This window comes from Apodemus sylvaticus, chromosome 1 (genome assembly GCF_947179515.1).
Source record: "Apodemus sylvaticus chromosome 1, mApoSyl1.1, whole genome shotgun sequence".
Classification (NCBI taxonomy): domain Eukaryota; kingdom Metazoa; phylum Chordata; class Mammalia; order Rodentia; family Muridae; genus Apodemus; species Apodemus sylvaticus.
In genome coordinates, this window is record NC_067472.1 from 120,850,208 (window position 1) to 120,862,967 (window position 12,760).

General features: G+C 36.0%; 1 pseudogene; it reads right to left on the minus strand.

Moving 5' to 3' along the window:
- Nucleotides 1-1,453: 1,453 nt before the first annotated feature.
- LOC127686065 (vomeronasal type-2 receptor 116-like) lies at nt 1,454-11,882 on the minus strand (annotated as a pseudogene).
- Nucleotides 11,883-12,760: the final 878 nt, after the last annotated feature.

Here is a 12,760-nt window from a genome sequence, read left to right on the forward strand (position 1 = left end):
CTTCACATGGCTCCTCCCCATTTTCCCCCTTTCTCTTCTTTATGAGATGAGAACTGGCCCCTGGCAAAGCTGCCAACTCACAAAGAGAAATCAAATCACTGAACAACTAGGCACATCTTCCACTGAGGCCAGATAAGCCACCCAATCATGGAAACAGGTCCTACAGGAAGGTTGCAAAGTCAGGTACTGCCCCTGTTCCAGGTGTTCACAGACCTACATAAATTCCAAGCTGCACTTTTGCTACTTTTTGCAGGCAGCTTAGGTCCAGCCCATGTATGGTCATTGGTTGATAGTTCATCTCTGGGAGCTCCCCAGTGTCCAGGTTAGTTGTCTTTGTTGGACTTCTTCTGAAGGTCATAACCCATTTGGGTCTCTCAATCCTTTGCCCATTCTTTCAGATAAGTTCCTTATCTGTGTCCAATGTTTACTCATGGTTATGTGCATCTGTTTCTTTCAGCTACTTAGTGGAGCAACTCATATAATAATTATACTAGGCTCCTGACTGAGAGCATTTTAGAGTAGCTTATGCAGTTTCACGGATTTCTCCTTACTAATGGGATGAGTCTTAAGTAGATACAGTTGTTGGTTAGCTACTGCTTCATTCTCTGCACCATCATTGTGCCTGCACTTCAATGTAGTCTGGAGGACAAATTATGGGTTGAATATTCTGAGTCTCGGTCTTTATCCCTCCACTGGGAATCCTGCTTGTCTTCAGGAGTTAACCATTTCAGGTTCCAAACCCCCTACTGTCAGGAATCTGGGCTGGAGTCACCCTCCTAGACACTTTGGAGCCTATCTCACTCCAGGTCTCTGACACATCATTGAGATGCCTCCTTTCACTACTACTTTCATCTTTTGTTTACTTACCTGATCCTTTCTCCTTGGCTCTTCTTACACCTCATCCCCCTGACCACCATCCCATTCCCTCTCTCACCCAATTCCCTCTCTCCATTTATATATAAAAATTATTCTATTTCTCAGTCTGCGTGAGATTCAAGCATTCTTCTTTGAGCCTTCCTTGTTATTCTTATAATCTCAAGTACTAGAATACCTCATGTCCAAATTATTTAATTATGTTTTATAGATTTCATTGCAGTTCTAGGTTAATATATAACTTTCCTTTATTTAATGCTATCTATGCAATCTACATGCCAATGCATTTTTTTCTGGAATCTAAAATAACACACAATTTGTACTGTAAAATATATATGAAATGATATAAATTGTACCACCAAATAACAATGTTTTATATATCGCATGTTTCAATGATAAAAACATACCAGCATTAAAAGTATAAAAGTACCTGATTATATTGTTTTATCTAATAGTCTTCAGGTTATAGGTTAGATCTTCATTTTGCAGCTTGTTTTCTACATTTTCTAATAGTAAAAACTGACATAATGATGTAATACATAGAAAGCAGTGTGGGGATTATGTAGATGTGTTTGATGTACTAAATAAGCAGTGAAATTAAGTTGATATTTTTAGATTTCACATATATTTTCCTAAACTTATGAAAATAATTTATTTGTGGTCTCAACAAAATAATGTAGCACTTTGGCAAAAATATGCATAGAAGTATCCCTGCACTGGAGGCCAAGATACAGAAGATCTCCACAGCAACTGTAGCCTTGCCCTTAGTGATGTGGTAAAAAGGAAGGAAGGTGATCCAGACACTGCAGGACAGCAGCATGCTGAATGTCAGGAGCTTGGCTTCATTGAATATGTCAGGCAGATTCCTGGCCAGGAAAGCTACATTAAATCTTGCTAGAGCAAGAGTGCCCATGTATCCTAGGACACAGTAGAAGGCAATCACTGAACCTTTGTTGCAAACAATGGTTATGTGGCCATAAACCATGTTTACATCGGCATCAACAAATGGAGGAGAAATTCCCAGCCAAATTCCACAGAGAATCTCTTGGATCATGGTACATATGGGGATAATGAATTTAGGTGTCTCTGACACCAGCAGCCATCTCATCCTTCTTCCTGGAACAATATTTTTTAATGCCAGTACTACAGTAATTGTCTTTGCCAAAACAGTAGAGACTGTCACAGTGAACACAACAGAAAATATGGTCTGCTGCAGGATGCAGCTGGCCATACTGGGATGACAAATGTAGATCAAGGAAGAGATAAAACAAAATATGAGGGAGATGAGTAGGACATAGCTGAGAGTTTCATTATTGGCCTTGACTATGGGAGTGTCTCGGTTTTTCAAGAAGACACAGAGTACAATAGCTGTAAGAGAAGAGAAGAACACAGTCAAGCCAGCCAGAGCCATTCCCACAGTTTCTTCATAATCCAGAAAGCTTACAACATTTTTAAGGCAGTTAGTTTGTCCGGTGTTCATATATTCATCCTCTGGGCACTTCACACATTGATCCATATCTAGCATAGGAAAAAATATTAAATTAATCTTTTTCAGTCATCTGCTAGTATAGCCTCTCAGAAAATATCCATGCTAGGTTCTTGTCTGCAAGTACAACATTGCTTCCATAATATTGTCAGGGATTGGCACCTGACATGGAATATATTTCAAGTTGGGCAAGTCACTAAATAAACTTTACTTCAGTCTCTGTTCAATATTTGCCCTGCATTTCTTTTAGACAGGAACAATTATGGGTCAAAATTTTAGACCCATTCCTTTCCTAGGACCCTGTGCATATACATGAGGTGGTCTACTTAAGTTCCATCTGGCTACTGTTTTGCATTCCAGATAAGATCATATCCATTGATTCCTGGAAACTTCTCACATCCCAGGTCTCTGAGAGTTTCTACAGATTCTGCATGGCTCCACTCTCCTCAGTTGCATATTTTCATTCATTCTCCTGACTTTAGAGACTTCTCTCCTGTCTTCCCTAATACCTGGTCATGTCTCTGTTTTCACTCCCCCCTCATCTTTCCCACTTAGTTCTCTACCTCCATCTGCTTCCCATTATTACTTTTTCACCACTCTAAGTGGGACTGAAACATCCTCATTTGGGTATAACTTCTTATTTAATATCATGTGGTCTGTGAATTTTATCATGGGTCTCTGTACTTTTTGGCTAATATCCACTTATCAGTGAGTGCATACCATGACTGTTCTTCTGAGTTTGGGTTACCTCACTCAGGATCTTTTCTAATTCCATCCATTTGCCTGCAAAGTTTGTGATATCCTCATTTTTAATAGCTGAATAGTAATTCACTGTGTAAATGAAATACATTTTCTTTATCCATACTTTAGATGAGGTATATCTGGGTTGTTTCTAGGTTCTAGCTTATATATATATATCTGCTATGAACATTGAAAAGGACATGTCAATGTGGTATGGTGGAGCATCTTTTGGGTATATGTTCAGTAGAGGTATATCTGGGTCTTCAGGTAGAACTATTTACAATTATCTTCATTATCTCCAATTATCTCCATAATATCCATAGGTGTGTGTGCTTATTTCTGGGTCTTCAATTATATTCCCTGGATCAAACTGTCTGTCTCTGTACCAATGCCATATAGTTTTTGTCACTTTCACTCTATAGATCAGCTTCATATCATGGATGGAGATTTTCCCAGAATTCCTTTTATTGGTGAGAAGTGGAATTTCTATCCTAGCTTTTATTGTTTTTACATGTGAAATTGAGAATTGTTCTTTCCAAGTCTGTGAAGAGTTATGCCAAAATTTTAATGGCAATTGCATTGAGTATGTAGATTGCTTTATTAGGACTGCCATTTTCACTCTATTAATCCTATTGATCCATGAGCATGGGAGATCTTTCTATCATCTGTGGTCTTCTTCAATTTTTTTCTTCGAGTACTTGAAAATTTTATTATACAAGTCTTTCACTTGCTTGGTTAGAGTTGTACCAATAAATTTTATATTATTTGTGGCTATTGCAAAGGGTTTATATTCCCAATTTTTCTCCTGTTTATCATTTGTGTAATGGAAGGCTCAGCAATTAGAAACAATAAATTCACAAAATTTTTAGGCAAATGGTTTGATCTGGAAAATATCATCCTAAGTGATGTAACCCAATCACAAAAGAATACACATGGAATGCAATCTCTGATAAGTGGATATTAATTAGCCCAGAAGCCCTGAATACCCAAGGCACAAATCACATAGCAAATGACTCCCATGAAGAAGTATGGAGAGGGTCCTGATCCTGGAAAGGATTGATCTAGCATTGGAGGGTAATATAAGGACAGAGAAAAAGGAAGGAGGTGATTGGAGAAGGGATGGAGAGAAGAAGGTTTATGGGACATATGGGGAGGGGGGATCCGGGAAATGGGAAATCATTTGGAATGTAAGCAAAGAATATAGAAAATAAAAATATTAAAAACAATGAGATCTTAAACATAAAAAAAGATATATTTGAGATAATTTTATATTCAGCCACTTTTTCGAAGATGCTTATCAGTTGTTGAAGTTCTCTGGTAGAATTTTGAGGGTCATTTATGTTGCTATCATATAATCCCTAAATAGTGATACTTATGCCAACCATTGTTTTGAGGTCTGGGACTCCTATGGAAGTTTAATGGAAAGGATTGAAGGAGCTAAAGTGAGTGGCAACTGATAGGAAGAACAGTAGACACATCTTCCTATCACTATTACCTCAGACATAGTTCTCAGGCTCTTCACTAGTATTGCAACAGAATTACAAGGGAAAATTCACTTCAGCTCCTGTCCATGCCCTCCCACGCCCAGTTGATCTCTCAGACCATCACACCTGATCACCATTCTTCCAACTACTAACACTCAATACTTGCCCCTGAACACACTCTCTGAGCTGACCAGGAAAGCAGGCAACACTCCGGCAACACATCCTCTGAATATTTGAGAAGAAATAGAAACCAAAGAATGAAACTGCCATACATCCAGCCGCTACTATGGATCAACTGATATACATCATGCATAGCATCTACATCTTTAATATACTTGAAACATGCAAATATAAAATAATTCAGTAATTTTTAGTACTGTAAATAAATAGTTTTCTTTGATTCAAAGAATTATCAGACAATATATCGTTCAAGAGACTGCAATTATGATTTCAAACTGCAGTGCTACTGATGTTTTTTACTTTGAAATGATATTTATCTTTGACTTTCCCCAAAGGACTTATGAAAACTATGTAAATATGGGAGAAGTAAACAATCTTATTATTTTGAAAATATGTATCCATACTTGTCATGTTGGAAATTTCATTTTCTGGGCAGGGTTTACAATCAAAACAGCAAAAAGCCTTCCATTCCTGAGGGGATTTTCTGAGTCCTGGTCTGCAAGGCACACTACATAAGGAGGGCAGATTCTGAGGAGAATCAGACAGATAACAGAAATAAACAGTTCAACATAAGTGGCAAATGATGCATTGATTCACAAAAGAAAGCCACTGAAAACCTCCTTTTACAAACACGTATCATAATATAAAGTAAAATTACATTGTTTTCCTTTTTAAAGATAAAAATTTTATAAATACATCATGACTTATATAATATGAAATACCCATTAGAGAGAGAGAGAAAAAAAAGCCAATCAGAGACAGAGACCAAGAGAGAGTGACTGGTACAGAAAATATTTAATCTCAATCTAGGGTTTCTACTCCACCTTGGACCATTTATTTCCTGGATAAAAGACACACTTTATATTTACAATAAGCCTTTTCCTATACTAGAACTGGATTTATATCTATCCTCTATGGTATTAGGATTTTATTTGCTGTCTATAACTACAGATTATTACATATTGTGTTTCATTTGGGACACTCTTAACTCCAATAGGCCAGCCCTAGTGCCCATGCTTTCTTTACTTCTAACTCATGTCCTCTACCTTTCTCTCTCTCTCTCTCTCTCTCTCTCTCTCTCTCTCTCTCTCTCTCTCTCTCTCTCCACTCTATCTGCCTCTCTGTGTCTCTCTCTCCTCTCCCAGTGCTCCTACAACCACTTATAAACCTAAACCCTAGGTCTATGTCTCTTGTGACCAGCTATTGGCTGTAAAGATATTGATTCACCAATCAGGGATAACATGGGAGGCAAGGTCCAAATTGCCACTTGGGTCTTTGTGAGGTCTATGGGAGCAAGCAGTATTTAGCATAACAAAAGACTAAAGCACTCAATTGATACAGGAACACACACACACACATACACACACACAGAGACACAGAGATAGAGAGAAAGAGAAATAGACAGATAGAGAGAGAGAAAATAATTTTAGAAAACTAGAGAGTCAATAACTGAATAAATATTAGACATTAGAATATTAGACATCATGCTTTGCCAAAACAAAAATGGACAAGATTTTTAATTAATTGTACTACATACCAAGTATTAAAAGTAAAACTAAATTACAAATTACCTGATCAATATTTGTATCCCACTTGATCATTTCATCAGACATACACAGTTGTTGACGATTTGTAAAATAACCAGAAAAACTTCCTGTTTTTTTTAAGTCCATACTATTTTAGAAAATCCATGATATAGAAAATATCATATTCTGTATTCAATATTATATTTTGGTTCATGTTTACCAGGTCTCCAGCAGGATTTACAAATTGTATGTTCTTCAGAAAAGAGAACATCTGAAACACATTTGTTATTTTAGTTTCAACTATGTGTTCACATTATTACATAAATTATAAAGTTTGGAATATCCATAATATCAAGTATCTACTTTAAAAATCCATGTTTATCAGAAGTATTCATTACTAAAAAAGAAAATAAGTTCTGGTTACATGTAAAGTTTCATTATGCTTTACAAACAACATTTTCCCACTGGATGTGATTCACAAATACATGCACACCTGAATTTATGTTTGGAGAAAAGAGATATGTTTTCTAATTTTTTCTGCCTACAGTGTTATTTGATAATAATTTAGTGAATTTAAACCCTTAGTAGGTCAAAATAAGGCAAAAGTACTTGAATATTATTTGAGATCAGCAACATTTTTTATCATAAAAAGTCATTTTCTTAATTCCATTTAATACTTTCATGAGAATTTTTCATTTTTTATATGTATAGCATTCATTAAAAATATGTGCACCAACCAGTACACCCAGAGCTCCCAGAGCCTAAACAACCAACCAAAGAGGACACATGAAGGGAACCATGGCTTCAGCTACATTGTAGCAGAGAATGACCTTTTCAGACCACAATGAGAGGAGAGACCATTGGCCATGTAAAAGATCGATGCCTCAGTGTAGTAGAATACAAGGTCAGGAATGTAGGCGGAAGCATTGGTAAGCAGGAGTATGGGGGATGGGATAGGGGTTTTTTGCAGAGGAGATGAGGAAAGGGGATAACATTTGAAATGTAAATAAAGCAAGTATCTAATAAAAATAATAAAATAAAAAAATAAATATGATATTGGTTTTTAATATTAATCATTCCAATCATTTATATCTCAAACGATATCTCATTTCCTGATTACCCCTCCACAACCCCCTCCTACATCTTCCCTTTTCCCTCTCCTTTGTATCTATGAGGGTGCTCTCCGACCCATCCACAGATAGAGGTTCTTCTTTACATGGTTTTTGAATTCATGATTCCCTTTAACAATGTCATTTTTATGATATACATTCAGTATAAGACACTTTACCTTCCAGGAGTCCCATTCCAGTTTCTTTCCAGGATTCAGTGATTGTGTATCTACACACTGCAGAAGCATCTCATGGAGTGAATGGGCCATAGCATATACAGCATTGTATAAGTTATAACATGTATCACTCATGGACATTCCAATTGGTGACCTGAGTAACCACTTAAATACTATTTTGTTTGGACAAATACCTCCATAGTATGAAGGTATATTGTATGTAAGATTCTTTATCTCCATAGATGATTACAACTTGTGCTGATGACATTATGATTTGTTGATAGTACTTTTGAATCATTTTAAAATATAACATCCTGTCCTTTGCGATAATAGTTACAAATGCTAAACAGACAATGTTTCTTTGCATTTCTCCTCTCAAGTCAGAAAGGAATTGAATTGAATGGTCATCATCTGTAACTATTATTCCTACCCAGTTCCATTGGAAGTAAACCATTAGGGATACCATGGCTAATGGTAGAGATGTGTCCTTGGGTGATATCTGAGATAGGTGAGGAAACTGTTCATTGTCACTTAGAAGAAGATGAAAATGACCACAGTAAAGCTGAAATACACCCATAAGCAGCAACATGAAGAAGATGGAATGCAGAGGACTCAGACTAAGATCTAAGTTTGCTAAAGTACATTCAAAAAGTAAGATTTCTTTGTGTTACTATTAAAATCATATCCAAATTCTTGTGATTCACCTAACAACTACAGATAAACTAAGTGTTCAGGTAAATATTCTTCTTTACTGCTGTCTCTCAATCACATTTACCATAAAGGTGTTTTTTGACACAGAACATATCTAAGTATTTATGTTTGAAAGATCAGAGCAGATATAAATAAATTCTTTGACTTTTAATCCGTCCTTGTACACAGAAACACAAACCGTGGTAAAATAGTATTTCATTAAAAGTAACCCACCCTGACATACCTCTGGAGTTCCAGAGTTGTATAGGAATCATCCGATTTTGGTAGACAGTTTCCACACAGGTCCCATAAGTACTATTAAATATCTTCTCTGATTTTTACAGTAGTAATTAGGAATAATTTCCTTTCTTTTCAAGTACAAACCTCTTTTCACATGATCCATCATTAAGTTACATTCAATCATATCTAGTAGGGAAATATTTGGTAAAATATAAATGCTCCTATTAATTTCTTCAATGGCAAAATAAACAGAGGAAATCAACTGGATGGTGTTGGCTGTCACCCTGTAAACAAAGCACACTAATCACGAAAGTATGGGTTCTGAATACTGTAATATTACATAAAATTCAGTGTTTTAAGCAATTAATTCTTGGGCTTATGTGACCCATTGAAATGATTACACAATTCCTATTTTGATGAATTAGGGTGTGCACCTTTAGAAAAAATTGAACAAGTCTTAAAATCACAACATAGATTTACAAATTCCTGTCATTTTTAACTTTTCTACTGTTCTATTTTGTTTTCTTGATCATGATGAAAAACGTATTTTATAGCAATTGAAAAGGCAAGATTTCCTAGACAATATTGAACCTGCCTATGCCTTAATCTTATATTTATAACACATAACATGTGTGGAAAATAAATGAGTTATCTGCTATTCAGAATGTTATACTTCTTTACAGAAACAGCATGAAGAACTGTCATTGCCTTATAAGGTTATGAAGAATAGGTAGCCAAATATGTTTCTGTTGACAATTTACAAAAGACTAATGAATTCATAGGTAATACAAATACTATAATAATTACTACTCTCCCTCTATCCTTCAACACAGTTCATCCCTTTTCATTTTATATGTGAGGCTGTACAAAATTGACTGATATAAGATTGTTTATAAATGCAATTTTTTCCTGTTGGAAAGAGCTCTTTCATTTCACATGGTCCCTTAAATTGTACTAATTGGTTCTATCTCAAAACTCACTGTGTATCAAATAACTGGTCTTAGGTTCTATTTGATTCAAATTTCTACAGATATCGTGATGGTTTGAATTTGCTTTGCCCAGAGAGTGGCACTATTAGAAGATGTGGGCCCAGTGGAGTAGGTGTGTCACTGGGTGCATGGGAAAAAACACTCATCCTAGCTGCCTGGATGTCAGTCATCCACTAGCAGCATTCAAATGAAGATGCAGAAATCTCAAGTCTGCCTTTACCATGCCTAGCTAGATGCTGACATGCTCCCATATTTGATGATAATAGATTGACTCTCTGAGCCTGTAAACCAGCCCCAATTAAATGCCATCCTTTATAAGACTTTCCTTGTTCATGGTGTCTGTTCACAGCAGTAAAATGCTAAGACATAAGTTGGTATCAGGGAATAGGGTATTGCTATGATAATCCTAACCAGGCATTTGTTTGGAATAATGTAATTTCTGGGACTTTGGATTTGGAAAGTAGTGGAATGCTTTAAATGGGGTTTAATGGAATATGCTAGTGAGGATATGGAAGTCTTTACTACTGAGAGGGACTAGAAGCAATCCCACTAAAATAAGGGACAAGAAAATGCTTCCCATTTTCTCTTTATCTATTAAATATAGTACTATAAGTTCTAGCTAGAGCAATTAGAAAACAAATGGGGGTTAAAGAACTTACAAACTGGAAAGGAAGATGTCAAGATTTTCCTATATGCAGATGAAACAATAGTATACATAATAGATCTCAAAAATGATACCAGAGAACTCCTACAGCTCATAAACAGCTTCAGCAAACAGACTATATACAAAATTAATTCAAATATATCAGTAGCCTTCCTTTATATAAATGATAATTGACCCAGAAAGAAATTCGGAAAACAACAGAGTTTACAATAGCCATCAATAATATAAAATATATTGCTGTAACTCTAACCAACTAAGTGAAATCAGTATGAAAAGACCTTCAAATTCCTGGAGAATTAAATTGAAGAAGACATCAGAAGACAGAAAGATTTTTAATTCTCATGATAGGAAGACTTTATAGTGAAAATGCTCATTTTAACCAAATCACTCTACAGATTCAATGTAATGCCCACAAAAATATCGACAGAAGTCTTCATAAAACTTGTAAGAGCAATTCTCAACTTTGCAGGGAAAAATTAAAAATTCAGGATAGAGAAAACAACATTGAACATTAAACGAACTTCGGGAGAAATAAATATCCCTGACCTAAATGGTATTATAGAGCAATAGTGATATAAAAAAGCATGGTATTGATACAAAAACATACATTTATCAATAGAATAAAATTGTAGACACAGCTATAAATCCATACCCCTATAGACACTTGAATTTTGCCAAAGAAGTCAAAACCATAGAATAGATAAAGGAAAGCATCTCCTCCAAATGGTGTTGGTCTAACTGGATGTCTACATGAAGGAGAATCAAAATAGATTCGTGTTTATATATATATATAAAACTCAAGTCCAAGTGGACAAAAGACATCAATATAAAATGTATACACTAAATCTCATAAAATATAATGTGGGAACACATAGCCTTGGTACAGGAAAGAATTTTTCTGAAGAGTACATGAATGGCCCATGCTCTAAGAACAATAGTTCATAAATGGGTAATCCCTCCATCTGACAGATGAATAACATCCTTCAAAAAACATTAGAGAATAACAACCAAAATAGCCGAATTTTAAAATGGGGTACAGAGATAAACAAGGAATTTGCAGAGGAGGAATCTTGAATGGCCAGGAAGCACACAAAGAAATGTTCAATATTCATAGACATCATGAAAATGCCAATCACAACAACTATGAATTTCCAATCTATAACCACTAGAATGGCTAAGATGAAAAACTCAAGTAATAGCACATGGTGACAAGGATGTGGAAAAGGGAGAACACTTTGACGTTGTTGGTGGATGTATAAACTTGTACAGTTTGGAAATCAATTTGATGTTTTCTCCCAAAACTAGGAATACTTCTATCTCTAGGAGTTGTTGTTATACAACTCCTGGGCATATACCAATAAGATGCTACACCATTCCAAAAAGACACATGCTCAATTATGTTCATAGTGGCTTTATTTGTAATATTCAGAAACTGAAAACAACCTACATGTCCCTCAATTGAAGAATAGTTAAGGAAAATGTGATACATCTACACAATGGAATACTATTCAGCTATTAAAAATGAAAACATGATGAATTTTGCAGAAAAATGGATGGAACTCAAACATATCTTGAGTGAGATAATCTAGTCCCAAAAGGGCATGCATGGTGTGTAGTCATAAGTGGATATTAGCAATAAACTACAGGATACCCATGCCACACTCTATAGACCCAAGATAATTAAACTCAAGGCTGCTGCAGTATTTACTGGAGAGCTCTCCCATTTTCTAACTTTTGCCTTCTTTTTACTCTTTTTTATAATCATCTTCAACCACTCACCCCCACTTCCAGAGGACTGTTTGATTTAATACTACTGATAGGATCAGTACAGAAGATCATCTCCAATACATGACAGCCACTTGGGTTAAGGGAGGTGCCCAATAATCAATAGGGGTGACTTTAGCTGTTACTCACAGAATTTCAGTATGGAACTCAAAGAGGCTATCTCCTACAGCCAAGCAGGTACTCCTTTATAGTAATAGGGACTTCAAACAACCCACAAAAATTTTGACCCCAAATTCATTGTGTCAACAATAAATGCATGTACAGGGAGTGGAGTAGAGACTGAAGAAATGGCAAGCCAATACCAGGCCCAAATTGAGACCCATACATGAGCAAGCACCAATCTCTGACATTATTAGTGATACCCTCTTATAGTTGCAGAAAATGTTCAAACATTGCTATCCTCAGAGAAACTTTACCCAGAAGCTTACTCAGACTGAGGCAGACACCTACAGCCAAACAGTAGATTGAGCTTGGGGATGTACTCTTATGGAAGAATAAGGGGAATTATTATGGGCCCCAAAATGATAGGAACTCCACAGAAAAAGTGACACTTTCAACTAACGTGGAGTTTTGGGATTCTCAGAGACTGAAGCACCAACCAAAAAGAATACATTAACTGGACCTAGGCCTCTTTGCACACATACTGCAGATATGCAGATTGTGCTCATGTGAATACTGAACAAATGGAGTGAGTCCTATCCAAAAATCTGTTACATGTTTCTGGATAAGTTCTTCTACCTGGGCAGCCTTGTCTAGCTTCAATGAGAGAGTAAGTGGCTGGCTCTGCAGAGATTTGATGTACCAGGATCAGCAGATG